The 15,326-nt window shown below is 40.3% G+C and overlaps 1 protein-coding gene across 1 annotated transcript in view; it reads right to left on the bottom strand.

Moving 5' to 3' along the window:
* NYAP2 (neuronal tyrosine-phosphorylated phosphoinositide-3-kinase adaptor 2) overlaps positions 1-15,326 on the bottom strand; it is a 160,412-nt gene that overhangs the window by 123,821 nt on the left and 21,265 nt on the right. The window lies entirely within an intron of this gene.

Here is a 15,326-nt window from a genome sequence, read left to right as displayed (position 1 = left end):
AAGAACTTCTCTTTCATAATGTAGGGTAAAGTTGGTGCTGAAAACTAGGTGCAAAAAACTTTCACACTTAGTGCTATCCAGATCCTTTTCAGTGGACATACAGGATTTGAATGTGGCACATTCTGCATGCAAAGTAAAAACACTAAAGTCAAAGCAGAATCCTCTGCTAGCAAAATGATTCTGTATGTATAACTCTTAAAAATACAAGAGCCCACTCATGGGCAACATGTGGCCATCTTGGCTTCCTAGTAAATAGCCCCAGATCTATTTCGCATCCATCCTTTCCTTGGAATCCTATATAAATGCTGATTTGCCCTTCAGAAGACTCCACTGACCTTTAGATTCCCTGCCTTCTTGAACAGTTTTGTTTCCCAAGCAACAGAATGATCATATACACAGAACAGCCAGTCAGTGTAGGAGAGTTCACAGGAACAAGCACAGGGCAATGTAGATCGCTGCAATCAGTCATCCTGACTTCCTGTGTTCTTCTAAAATGCATCTGATGGCACTGAGCCCAAAAGTCCAGGGATGGTGTTCAAAGAAATGTCAGTAGAAAAAAGCATCTCCCTCTTCTGGTGCCAAATACATGAAAATATTTAAAGCATTGTCCTGGATATGCTTGCTTTGCCCTCCCACTTATCGGCTTGGGTCACATATGCAAACAATCTGCAAACCATTGCTTTCATTTAAGTTAGATTTTCTTTCATACAGCTCTTAGTCAAATCTGATTGGATTTTTAATGTTGTGAGTTCATTATACTGCTACGAGAGCCCTGATGGTCTAGGTTCAATCTGCGAAGGAAAAAGAAACCTTAAGCAAGAATTAAAAAATGCATAACTGAAGCCCTGAAAACTGAAATTGGCTACTATCTGGCCCACATGTAAGGAACGTTATAGCTATTTTAATGCTATACTTCATTTTTGTATATGCAAGAGTTTCTGTCATATGGCAAGCTTTGCACATTACATTAATGCAATGTTCATGATTTCCTGACTCAACACAACAATGCAGAAAGCATGCCTGCCATCGCACGCAATGTCAACAGTCCCTGTGGTTGTTCTTTTATAGCCTGTCACAAGTAGAAGAAGATGAAATGCAGAGCAGCTGGTGCCTGCATCAGATCAGGCAGGAGGTATTCTCTAGGTATGATTTCACCTTGACTCTTCACTGTGCACAAGCCATTAGTAATTCTACCATGCTGCAAGAAGTGTGACAGGAAAGAAAAGCTGCATTTCTACTGTATGTGGTAGAGCTAATGAAGTCTCAAGAAAGTTTAAGATACATTTACAGGCCTATGATACTTAAAATATTTTAGTCTCAAGGCTAGAATGTTATAAGTGGCATAGGCCTGCAAATGTATTTTAAACTTTTTAAGCAGGCAGTGAACTGCAGATTCCTTTTAAAGCCATCTACTTAAAAATAGGAAAATGGACCAATAAATAAATAAAATGAATACTCTGATTTCAGTATTGTTATTAAGACACTTGGGAAGACACTGCTGCTTAATAAGTAGAAACATAAACAGTATAATCTACTAATCCATAAAACTATGGAAGATTAACAATATTCTTCTTCTACCAATACTTTTCTAGACAGCATACTAAAAAGCAGAGACATGTCCCTACCAACAAAAGTGTGTATAGTCAAGGCTATGCTTTTACCAGTTGCAATGTATGGCTGTGAAAGCTGGACCATAAGGAAGGCTGTGTGCCAAAGGATTGAGGCCTTTGAATTGTGGTGCTGGAGGAGACTCTGCGAGTCCCTTGGACTGCAAGGCGATCAAACCGGTAAGTCCTAGAGGAGATCAACCCTGACTGCTCTTTAGAAGGCCAGATCCTGAAGATGAAACTCAAATACTTTGGCCACCTAATGAGAAGGAAGGACTCCCTGGAGAAGAGCCTAATGCTGGGAACAATAGATGGCAAAAGAAGAAGGGGACGGCAGAGGATGAGGTGCCTAGATGGAATCACTGAAGCAGTCGGCGTGAGCTTAAGTGGACTCCGGGGGATGGTGGAGGACAGGAAGGCCTAGAGGAGTGTTGTCCATGGGGTCGTGATGGGTCGGACATGACTTTGCAACTAACAACAACAACAATACCTTTATTCCTCTTTATTCCTCTTGCAAGGACCCAAGGTGCTTACAAGGATCTCTTCCTTTCCATTCTATCTTCACAACAACAACCCTGCAAGGTAGGTTATGCTTACAGTCTGTGACTGTGCCCATGTGAACTAGTCACCTTCATGTCTGAATGGGGACAGCATCCCAGATCGCCTGAATCCTCAGACCAACACTGTAACTACCACACCACACTGCCCTCCAACAGGCAATCATTTGTGCACAATGCCTGGATTAAACCTGGACACATGCAAAATCAACACTCCGAAGATTTAAGGTAAAAAAGGATGATACAGACAGGAGAAGCAGATGGGCACACCAAACCCTCCTATATGAAATGGCAGTCCCACTCACTTTATCTACCTAATAAAAAATGCAGATCCCACAGCATCTAAAGCATTTGAAGTGAATCACACTATAAAACAGCCTTATCTGACCTTGTCTCCTCCAGGTGTATTAGACAAAAACTGCCATCATCTTCAGTCAGTATGATGCAGCCTAGCACACCTGGAGGGCACTAAGTTGGGGAAGGCTACAAAACGCATTTGGTAACCCTAGATCTGGGTATCTAGATTGGGGGATTGTGTGTGTGCTGGCTCCTTTAAAATGGCAAGGGTGGGTTGAGACTAACACCATATTGGAAAACATTCTTAGGCCCATCGTTTCTTATAGCAAGGAGATTCAAGGAAACTTGAATAATATATTCATCTTATTTGATGTCTTCCAGGTTTAGATTATGACACTATTATAATTTCATCATCACATTTAAATTGTTGTAAATTAAAAGGAGTACTTTCAATTCTTGTAAAAGATATTCAGAGAGGGAGATTATTGGACCTCAGCTGGGAGAATATCCCAGTTCTGTGTAAATATTATCACAGAAACTATCCTGTCCCTTGTGCTCATGCAATGCACATCTCTGAACCACTTAGTAAGTCAGTAGGAAAGTAGGTAGCCCGTAAGGTGACTTGGTTTGAGACCGGAGCTGGGCAACTTTCAGCAGTATATGAGCCTTTAAAGGTTGCAAAATAAGTATCCTTTGCTAAGTCCAAGAGCTGTACTCCTAATTCAGGCCAGGTATAAAAGGCAGCCAAAAGAAATCGGCACCCAGCCTTGTTGAACTCAGTGGGACTTGCTTATGTGTAGATATGTATGTGGTTGTGCTGGAAATTTCTAAAACTATTCTGTGTTCCACACTAAAGTGCAAGTAGAATGAATTGTTCAGAGCAGTCAGGTATGGCCTGTATGCTTCTACAAAATGTGAAAGGAAGGATAAGTGCACTTAAATGAACTGGTTGAATCTATAATGCAATATTCAGCTCTATTTGGCAAAAGCTTTGCATTTATTCTAAAGATGAAGCTATGAGTGATGCACAAAGTTACTCACTATTATAGTGCTTGATGACCCTGAGTTACTCTGTCCAAAGGAAAAGTCTAGCCAATGAACTTTTGCACCATGAAGGCTTCACAGGCTTTTGAAATCCATCTAAGCATCAGCTGTGTATTAAGGTTAATGCTTCTCTCCAATGATAACAGTTCTGACTGTCAGCACCAAGAATTGGATTAGGGACTTTGGTTTAAAATCAGCAGAGTTCTGCTTAAATCCCAGCTGGGCATACATATGAGGTAATAAAAATAGCTCTCCAGCTACTCTGCTTTTATCCAGAATGTGGCTATTTATTTAATCCCAAAGATTTTAACTTTGGGCATTCCTGCCACACATGAGAAAAGCTGCCTATTAAATCAGAACCTTGCAAGCTGATAGCAAATTTCCCATTACATTCTATCTGTTTGGAGTTAGGTGAATTCTGCACAGAGACCCAACAGAAAGCAGGATGTGCATTTTCAGTCTTGCCACTGCATTTATGTACTGGGAGAGGAAGAGGGAGAGAATTCTGCTAATACTCTGAATTGCATAAAGCATATTTCTTCATACCCATCTTGGTTTTAATACATTAAACGAAACTTAAAGGAAAGATTTCTTGATTACAGTGCAACTTTGTGCATCTACTTAAAAGTAAGACCCATTGTGTTCAGTGGGATTTATTTTCAGGTGAATGAGAATGAGATTATTGTTTTGGGCACAAGCCCAATGCATGTTTACATAGAAAAAAAGGCCCTGCAGTGTTCTAATGCATGGACCATTAAGTGACCTTTAGTTACTTAACTATTAAAGGATGATTTTAACCTGACTGTTAAGGGAGATCTGAGAGAGAGAAGCCTGATGATGGGATAGATAGCAGGACCTCTTGAGGAAAACTAAGGACCTGACCATATTTATTTAGGTGCAGGCAGTTCATCAGATAACTTGCTTCCAAACCATTCAAAACCTTGATGGTTAAACTCACTGCTTTAAATGGAGCCATCACAAGCACCCTGGTGTCTGAGTTTTGTATTGGCTGACAGTCCCAATCTATTTTTAAAAGTAGCCCTACATGGACACATGGTCTGCTTTCATGTCCAATGTACCACATCCAACTGCAAAAGCAGACCTTCTGCAAAGGCTTTTCTTGATCCTTGATTTTAAAGCACTCTCTGCATTTTAAAATCTGTGGCACATCCCATAGGCGCTGGCCTGATGCATGCTGAATGCATTTGAATAACTCTGGCTGACGTCATGTCTGATCCATCCTGCTCCCACAGTGAATCAGGCCCACAGCAACATTGCTCTTATGGCTCTCTATCACCGCTATGCTAGCAGTGCTGGTGCTGTGAACATGCAGATGGAACTGGGACCCGTGTCAAGCATGACTGATTCTATACTGCAGGTGCAATAGAGGCAGAATATACAAAAATACTAAGGTATGGTAAAATATAACAGCACTGTCACATTAAAAAATGGACCAGGAAAAAGGATAGGAACACTAATCAAATTGTACTGAACAACAACTACTGACATCTTTATTCATTTCAGCACTAGGTCAAGACCATTTTTATTTGCCCAGCATTTTAATGGTTGATTTTCTTCCTGTATATTTTTTATATATTGTACATTAGGATTCAAGTGCTGCTGCGAATTTAGCTGTTCTGTTTTATTCTCTGTAAGCTGTCTTGAAATCCTGACTGGATATAGGACAGGGTACAAATGTTTTTAATGAGTAAATAAATATGTATCTAGCATAAAGTTATAACTTTTCTCATTCATTCATTCATTCATTCATTCATTCATTCATTCATAGCTTTTATGTAACATCCAACTACTTGAATCTTGGGACAGTCTTATAATTAAAGCAACACAAAGTGAAATGGAGCACAATTTAGAAACATCACACTTTTCTTTAAACAAAACAAAAGAGTATCACAGCCTGCAAATGAATCTAGCAAAAGAGAATAAAAAGGCAAGCTAAATCAAGAAGTAAAATAGACCTCACTATCTAAATTCCTGCCAGGATCAAATGAGTTCAACAGATCAGAGTCCCTACATCACAAACAAACAACCCACTCCGAATTACTAGAATTATTGACAGGTCATAGAAATCTGAACATGAATAATCGGGGTGTAAATGATGTTATATTAAAATGTCAGATTTTACAGACAATTGAGATTTATACTAATGTGGTGCTTTTTTTCTTTTCTTTTTCTTCCCTTTTCTGTGGCTGGTTTTAGGTAAAGCCTAAATTGAATACATTCTACATATTTAAAGTACTCAATGTTAACTGAGACAATGGTTCTGAATATTTTTTCACTAATGTTACATGCTAAGCAGATGTTAAGCAGTCTCTATATCTCAAGATTGATATAACAGTTAAGTTGCTATAATGTCAACATTTAAAGTGTTAAGTTGCATTTTGAGTCTGAAAAGTTTGGAACCAATTGGTGAGAGTCACAATTTCCAGCCCCCAAGATTTGAAAGCATCTTTTACATTTGGAGGCATCAAATTCTCTGAATGGGGAGGTAATCTATAACAGAGGTAGGTAGAGGTATGCAGGTAACTCCTGTCAACATGTCCAAAGGCCAGGAATACTGAGAACTGAAGTTCAAAATATCAGAAAATCTACTTACTGCTCACAAATGATCTATAGTACCCCTAAAGTCTGCAAACATGAAGTTTTGGATCCTTCCACCCTTCTTTCTTAGGTAGAAAGAGCATTAAAAGTTAAATTGAATTTCCTTTCTTTCCCAATTTCCTAAATTTAATGGCTTGATTTTGCCTTTGTTTCTCACTGAAAGTGCTGATTGGCTTTCTTTTACTCAGGGTACCAAATTGTTTCTTATCCTTTGTTCTCCATTGAAAGCTCTGCCCAACTTAGCATTACTCTGCTGCTGTTTCTTAGAGCAGGAGTAACCATGTTTTAGACTCATGGGATATATTTTGTTTTTTACTAGAACTCTTAGAACCACCAGCTAGATCTGGTGCAAAATAGTAGTTTAGAAAAGTAGACATATACTTGCAAAACAAGATGCTTCTGACCATATGCTTAGCCTAGGAACTTGTTTTTGGAGCCAAAAGTGGACCTCATCCACACATTTGCTCCTATCTTCCTGCAAATAGTGATTTGCAAGGATTTGATTTCTGTTCACAAATCATGTGAATAAGTCCTACTCATAATCTTAAATGTGAGCAAGTACAAGAGCATTTTTTCTGCAGAAATCTTCATACATTTCCAAATTTCTGAATGCATCTAAAACATATTGATTTTTAATGGAAAGATTGAAATGTACATTTTAAAAATATGCTTTCTATGATTTCACCAATGAAACAGAATTCACAGTTTAAAAAATCCATATAGCAATGTGTAGTTTTCCAATATGAAATGCACACTTTCCCTGTCTTAAACTCAAATGGGCTTCAAAACGACTTTCAGTTAACTTCGGTGAACTTGAAAAGCACTGTCTCTCCCATCCCTTACCCCATGGTTTCTGGCCTGACATTGGTGCAGAGAGTGAGACTTTTTCAAGCTGTGGTATTTAAACCATTGGAAAATGGAAGGCCTTAAGAATCTACTGAAAACAATGAGTTCCACCCAAGCTTAGTCAGACTTAACTTCCATGAATTCCCCTGATTCAACTCTAAGACTAACGTTAGATACAACCCTGAGCAGAGATTCACCAGTTGATCCTGATCTATCGCCTGTCTGCCTGTGTCTTAAAATAATGTTGCCACAGTACACAATGGGCTATAGCCTGCACCATGAGAAGAAAAAGAGTTAAGTAACCCACAAATTCAAATGCACATTGCCCCATTTCTTCTGTATCCTCACCACCAAGTGACATTCCACCAAATGAATGTTCTGACTGGTTCCTTTAAAGCAGACTTTTGTTCTCTGCAAAGGTGCTAAGGACCCAACCAGCTCTTGTAACAAGGTACTGAGGTGTGGGGGTGGAAAACCAAGGAATTAAAGCATGCTTAAACAACAACAAATTTCATTCTTTTCTTGTCCTTTCTTAACTAATGGTTTTGAAAAGCAGCAGTTAGAGAGCCATCCTATCATCCCAGGAACTATAGGATGTTCTGATTATCTGCTACAAGTTTAAGAGACAGTGCTCCAGCCTCAGGGGGCAGAGGTGGAAGTCTGCCTCTCCAGCACCCGTCAGTTCTTATGCAGAGAACTGCACTGGAAGCTTCTCCAGAGTTGGAAAGTCTACTTCCGAGAGAAGGAAAAGGGGACGGTCCAGCCAGTGGGGAGAGGAAAAGTCCAGAGAAGACAGGATGTGATTCACCCTGATCCACCTTCAGTCTTCTTCCCTTTGTCTCTGAAGGTGACAAGATGAAAAGCTGGATGGGCTCATAAATGAGCATGCCTTCCTTGTCTATTAATGGCTTTGAAGAAGAATCCGCAGCAGACAGATTCAGAGAGCAGCATCATGAAAAATACTTTGATGGCTGAGTATGCAGCCCCGAAGTGGGTGGCAAGGACTGCGTGGTGCTATAAAGATATTTTATACTCTGGCCAGAGCCTGTCTTCTTCCTTCTCTTCCCCAAAAGCCTCCCTCAGGGGTCGCCTTTTTGACCTTGAAGCTGCACCCAACATAGTTCTTTCTACACCAGCAGTGGGGGGAAAGTCAGAACTAGAATTCCTTCTAGATATATCCTGTATCTAGTGACCACAGGATAGTGCTGGGAATAGGGCTGGAATCTGGCAGTCTCCAGACTTCTTTCCTGTGCTCAGCCCTGGACAAGAAGAAAGCTGAGCTGAGATCAAGCAAATGCTAGCACAACCCTAATTTGTGCAAAGTATGCAAAGCTCACAAGTCTTGTGCATGGAAGGAGAATTTCACTTGCACAGCAGGTGGTGTGAGTGCAAGCTGGCCTTGGGGACTTGAGCTCACTTGCTACAAACACTCAGTGTGAGGCAGACTTAAGGCAGGGGGAAAGCAGGCAGAGCCTGGGGAGTTGAGCTGAGGGAATCTGACAGATTTCCAACCCCAAACCTCACTCATCACTTGCTGGAAATTATCTATATTAGGCATTATCAAAATGCAAAGCTGTAGCAAACAATGGGTTTCAAAATGTGGTAGTAATTATGGCTTTTCAAGTGATACCATGCACTCATTTTCACACACTGTAAATATACATAATAAGGGTCATCATTGTCATCTCAGAAAGTTTGAAATTTCATACATCAATACTTAGAAGAAATGCTACTGAGTTATAGGTTTTAGAGCCATATTCAATTACATTATCTCTTTAATAACAGTAAGTGCCTTTGCTCCTTCAGTATGTTCCAGTAAAAATAAATGAAGCATTTTACCCTTGCTATTACAGGCATTCAGGAACAAAAGGCCAAAATATCGCCTTTGACTTACAGAGACAAAAGATTTTACGATGATATGATATTTCTTGTTTCCTATTTCTTCAAAATTATTGATTGCTGAAGAGGGAAGCTGATCTGATTTTTTTTTCTCACTGTCAGAATATCTGTAAAATACTGAGCTGAAATTATTTCGCCTTGGCTGGGCCATTGAGAAAATGACTCAGTTCTTTTTTACAAACTGCTCACATAAATGTTCTAATTACATATATTATTATGTATGTTTTGGGGGATCTTCACAGGCAAGTGCCATCTCCAACATAATGCTTTTAGGTTTCTCAGAACTCTTGACTGAGTGGGGGAAGAATTATTTCTTTCCTTCTAAGGGTTTGCATTATGTGTCTTGGAGAGAAGACAAGTGGGGAAAGACATGGGGGTGGGCAACTAGCATAGTGACAGGCGGGGGTAGATAGGGCATTTAGGAGAGGGCCAGCCAGGTAAGTAGAACACTGTCCAGACACGTAATGGATGCACTTGTTCTGGTCCTCCTTGGAGCTGCAGGTTTGGTGGCTGCCCTATCAGCTTGCCCTCTGGGCTCTAGATTTTGCTTTCGAATGTCAGATCAGTCCAGAATCTTCCTTATCCATGACTTAATAGTGAATGAGGCAGCTGATCCAGCATGCATCACCAAGACCTGGGTGGGTGAACAGGGAAGAGTTAATATCTCCCAATTATGCTCACCAGAGTACTTGGTTCCTCAAGGGAGACTTGAGGGCTGGGAGGGGGTGTTTCTAGAATTAAAATAGAACTTGAAATAAAATAAACGACATCATCAAATGATAACTTGCATTTGTAAATGAGCCATCCATCCCAGATAAAACTTTCTGATCTGCTCAATGCCTTTCTGTCAAGTCAGCTTACATATTCAGCTTCAAAGCTGAGTACAGTCAAGTGATGAAAAATAAGATTATCATCTATGTCAGATGAACTACATTGTTCCAAGAATCTTGGCTGGAAATGAAATTATTATTGGATATTTCCTCACGGTCTGTTTTCCAATGAAAAGTTGGAAGAAGAGTACAAAAAGGTGGTGAGGAAGGAACTTCAGAAGTTCCTCAAGAGCTGGTGTTATGATTTGTGATTTTTAGAAGTGAAACCTGCTGTACTTTCTGCATCTAAGTGTTGCAAAATTGTTGCAATCACAAGGCATGCCCTCTGCCATCCTATAACCCCTCCAGGTAGTCAAAATTCTGCACTAACTTGGCATATTCATTCTTTTTCTATTGTTCTAGGTCATCATCTCCTTTAGTGCACCCCCCCATATATATATAAAATATATGGTAGTTCTACAAACTCTTGTCCATGGATGTTACCATTTCATGCTACAAAAGAACCAGCACAGCTAAAATAGCTACTAAAATATATTATACCCAAATATCATTGATTTCATGGGATTTACAGAGGCAGCAGGAGATAGGAAGAATTTCAGCCACGTGGGCCTTTTAACACAGATTATGGGGATCTTAGGAACAACATGGTTGCAGTGGAATGAAATCCACAGGTCCTTCGTGTGATGATTCTTAATTGCTTCTTTTTTGAAGGCTGTAATTTCCATGTAACAAATAATCTTTTTGGAAGACCAGGTACTGGTAGCAGAATTATTATCATTGGTATCTCTGCACTAACATATTTAGAAATGTAAGTGCAGATCCACATGGCATCTTCTCATGTCCCTCTTTAATAATATAATGTGCAATCAGGCATCCTGGAAAACATCTTAGAGAGTTGGAGACTCCCATTTAGGTGAATATTTTTGGGAAGGAACAAAGGATTAATAAGACGACTGGTGCTTTCCAGAGGAGTTCTGTGCATCTGGACCATAGGTCTTCAAACTAAGGCCTGAGGGCAGGATCCGGCCCGCTGTGCCCATTTAACCATCCTGTCCCACAGGTTTTGCACTCTCCAGCTGTGCGGCTTGCTCTCGAGGAGGTCATTTTGGACTAGTTGGAGAAAACGATCTCCTCATGAGCAAGCCAGCGCCTGATCATGCATGCCTGGCGGCAGCTTGCTCACAGGGAGATCATTTTACACTCAATCAGATAAAATGATCTCCTTGTGAGCAAGCTAGCACCTCGCCATGTGTGCACCTGGCAGAGGCTTGCTCATGAGGAGGTCGTTTTGGACTTGATCTCCTTGCGAGCAAGCCAGCACCTTGCCCTGCATGGCCCGTGCCCCCCCACCAGCACTGCCTTGGCAGCCCACATCCACCGTTGGCACCTGTCAACTGGCCCCCTTTAGAAAAAGTTTGAGGACCCCTGATCTAGACCCATGATCACTATACAAGTCTAGAAAATTGTGCTTCAAAGGCCATGGCTGTGATTTAAAAGTTCATGATGCAAACACTTTGCTGAAGTTCAGCAGCTTGAGTTTGATCAGTGCCAAGATATCATCCATATGCTTTCTTGAATACCTTTTCCTGGCCTGGATCATCATCATCTCCTCCTTCTCCTTCTCCTTCTCGCAATGACTATCTTTACTTGTGTGTCACATACTTCATCCCCTGACTGGTCATCCTCCACTATTTCTGTTTTAAATTACAATTTACAATTAAATTACAATTTTGAGTGGACAAGGCAATTTTGGTATGCTGCCAAGTAATGTGGCTTGCAGTCTTGCTGTACCATAACTTTGAGATTGACTTTAAAGCTGTTGATCCTGTTTTAGAACATTTCCTCTCACACCCACAGCATCACACCTCCTTCCAGACAGAGCTGCCTACCCATAAACAGGACTGAAGCAATACCTTTGAGCATCATGGAGTTCAAAAGGAGAAAACTATGTAATTTGTTGAAAGGCTCACTCTTAAGCATGTTTAAACATAAAAAGGCCTACTACTCACCACATTTCCCAATCGGTATGTCTAAATGTACAAAGATAACACCCTAAAGCTTTCTTTACTTTTTTCTTTACTTTTTTCTTTACTTTATTTTTCATTTTATTTTTATGACAGAAAGGAGGTAATAGAAGAAAATAACATTTAGTGCAATAATGATCCTGTAACATTCCTCCAGGTTCAATTTCTAGTGTGGATATTGTTTAAGTTCTTCTATAACTTCACTATTCAATTTACTTCCACCTTCGCGAAACAAAAAAATCTGTGGCTGCTTGTGAAAACTCTTGAGCAAACTAGACAAACGTGGGAGAACCAGTGTAGTATGTTGAACTGGAGACCAGGGGTTTCCAGGTTCTAGTTCCCATTTGGCCATGAAGTTCACTGGGTAATTTTGGGCCAGTCATTCACTCTCAGCTTGTGCTACTTCACATGGTTGTTGTGATGAGGATAAGAATGGAGTGGAAGACAGCCTTGCCAGCTTGCTTGGGTTCCTTGCAAGAGGAAAAGAAAGGTGGGATATAAACCCAAGGTAAGAATAATTATAATTAGTGGGTGAGGGACAGGAACTACAGCTGAATATATTCTGGAATCTGAATGCACATCCAAATGTGAGAGTTTGGAAGTCCTACATCCCTCTTACTAGAAGGTGCCTTAAATTGTGCATTTGAAGGTGCCTTCCCATCTGCAACTAGTTAATATGGATGCATTTGTCCCTGTGCAACTGTTTGCACAACTGCTTTGTGAGGACAGAGACAAAGACACAGATTTCACACAATGATAAACCTAGAAGACTTACAGAGGTTTGTTTTTGGTTTAAGCATGATAAAAATGTAAATTTATTTTATTCCCATCTCAAGGTTTTGCCCTTCCTCTCTATCTTAGTGCACAGGAACTTAACATTTTGATTTTATTTGAAAGAATGAAACAATTAGTGGTGCTTTCTTCTTCAGCTTCCTCTTGGTGAATTCTTGTTTTTCTTTCCTCCATATAACACACAGTAGGCAATTTTGTTTGTGTGCATGCTGAGAGAGATGAGCAAATAATAGAAGAAGACTAGGTCCCAGGGAGAAAAGTGTAAACAGCCCTAGGAAGTCCCTTCTGAGCTCTTGTGGTCTAGGAGACAATTTGCTACAACACAGTTAGTTGGTGGCCATCAAATATAATAGGCCAACTGGGACCACAACCTTCAACTATTTAGGTTTAAGTCTACCCCGGGGCTTCCATCCATGCAAGTTAGAGAGATGATTATACACAAAATGGACCAATGTGGCTGCAGCTTTGTTGCTTGTGATGGAGCCATCAAAAAGATGGGTTTAATTAGAATTTCAGCTAACTTCCTTCTGCAGCAGAGAAAGAGGAAGAGGAGGAGGAGACTTCAGTGAATAAAGGAAATGAGGACACATCCTAAATTTATTTTTAACCTCAAACTAAGACAGATTTGATCAATATAGAATCAGAATGTTTCTCTCCACTGGCTTTATGGTTTGCCTTCATGTTGTTCAAACAGAATGTGACATTACCAAAAAGAAAAAAAAAAAAATAAAGCAAATGCACCACCACCACTTCTCTTCTTGATGCTGTATCCTTCAAAAGTTATTGGACAGCATATAGTGCATGAGTATCAACATAACACCAATAGCATTTCCTGGCATGATGGAATTCCCCAAAAATCTGTTACACCAGTTAATGGTACTGGCATTTGAACTTGACTCTTCTTGCATTTGAGTTGTCAGTGTAATTTATGTGCTTGTGTCACACTGAATACTTCCCACTGTGATCAACAGTAATGAAGGGAAAGAGGTTGCATGCACATCTACAACCTATGATATCTAGTTTCTACTTATAGCTCAACTAACTCTCTGGATGCAGTTACACCCTGCTGAAAGAAGTTGAACTGGCCCCTTCTTTTCATTCTTCTGATGGCAGGCAAATACTCTTTAAAAAAGTCAGGAAGGTCTTTGTCATAAGTGCTGATCTGTTCCTCAAGGTGTTGTAATTGGCTGGTGCTGTTTGTGCCTTCGTTGAGTTGATATGATGTTTTTTAGAAAATGGTTCACTTTATTGTGTCTTATTTTAGACGTTGGTTTTAATCTGGATTTTATTGTTGGCCACCTGAAGTGTCATTTTGTGGCAGATGACTGGGATACAAATGGAGCACTAATAGCTGTGCAACGGCCATCTTTCCCTCATTAGAATGGAAAGTGGGTGAGACTCTCCTGGACTCCTGCGTGTCACAGAGTGAGTCTGACTGAAACTTGTGCAGCCCCACCATAAACATAAGATTTGTGAAAGGCACCTTTTTAATAATGGAAGCATTCCTGTGTCAGTTATCAAGGCTGTCTTTTTGCGTTCATACAACACATGAATTATTTCAACCTCAAAGTATTGTTATAGGACTTCGTATCCTAAGATGCTAATCCTGGAGCAGAGTGGTCCTATGACCCCATAGATGGGGCCATGTCCCCAGGTCTGAGATCAGAAGAGACCTCAGACTTCAGGTGAGGGATCTGCTCTTGGATTCCCCCATTGCCACACCACAGCTGACCCAGCAAGAAAGGGTCTGGCTGCTTTTCAGAGGTTCTAAGAGCAAACTTGGAGAGCAAGTTTAGTGGATAGAGAAAGGTCAACAAGATATGATGCATCCTGGAGGCAGTTCCACCACCTTCCTTCCCACTCTGAAGCACTGCAACTAGATGGCCAAGAGCACAGCTGAGGTGGGCAACCTGAAGCCATCCAGATGTTTTAGCCTGAACCAACTTAGTTGCAGGCTGCAAGATTTGAAAGCCACAACCTTCTTAGAGAACTGGCAACTGTTACTATTTGAATGCATGCTTACTTACTAATAGTTTGATTATATGTGCACTGCAGTACTATTTTGAAAGATACATGCTCAAAGTGGGTGCCTGACTTCCTGGTAGATAGAACCAGCCCATCAGTGGAGGGCAAACACTGGTGTGAGAACTAGAGATGAGGAAGTAGTTGAAGAAGGAAAGGCAAGTCTTTTAAGATAGTGTTTCTTGCTTGCCTGAAGGAAAAATAATGCATAAGAAAAGATCAACTAAACATAAATCTTGTTTCTCAGTTAGGGATAGGTAAGAAATGTGTATTTTGAGTTGACATTTTCATGCTGAAATTACACAATTCATGAGTCCCAGATCCAAACAGACCCAAATGCAATTTTCAGTAAGAAACCTGTAATGCTTCTGACTATGATGCATATTGCAAAACAAAACAAAATTAACAACATGCACCAGTTGAGATAGACAGAAGGAGAAATGTATGCACTTCAAAGATACACACAAACATGTGATAATCATTTGGTGCTGAATTAATGCACATTTAAAAATGTGCATTAAAATGCCAATATTTTGAAAAGTACAAATACATGCACATTTCTGTGTGGGAAAAAGACTCAGACAGAACCAGTTTGGAAAGAGCCTAGTGGTGGAAAATAGAACCCAGATGGGATTGACATATATGCTCCTCTCTATTTCCATTGGTCAGCCTGGTACTTACAGAGAGCCCACAAGCAGGCATGGAGGGACAGCCTTCCCACCCAGAATCTGGTACTGCCCAGAACATGGTGATCCAGTTTAGCTGTTGTAGCCAATGGTGAGTGTTAGG

This window comes from Varanus komodoensis, unplaced genomic scaffold, assembly GCF_004798865.1.
Source record: "Varanus komodoensis strain SLA01 unplaced genomic scaffold, ASM479886v1 scaffold25, whole genome shotgun sequence".
Taxonomy (NCBI): Eukaryota; Metazoa; Chordata; class Lepidosauria; order Squamata; family Varanidae; genus Varanus; species Varanus komodoensis.
This window is presented reverse-complemented; position numbering and strand designations above follow the sequence as displayed.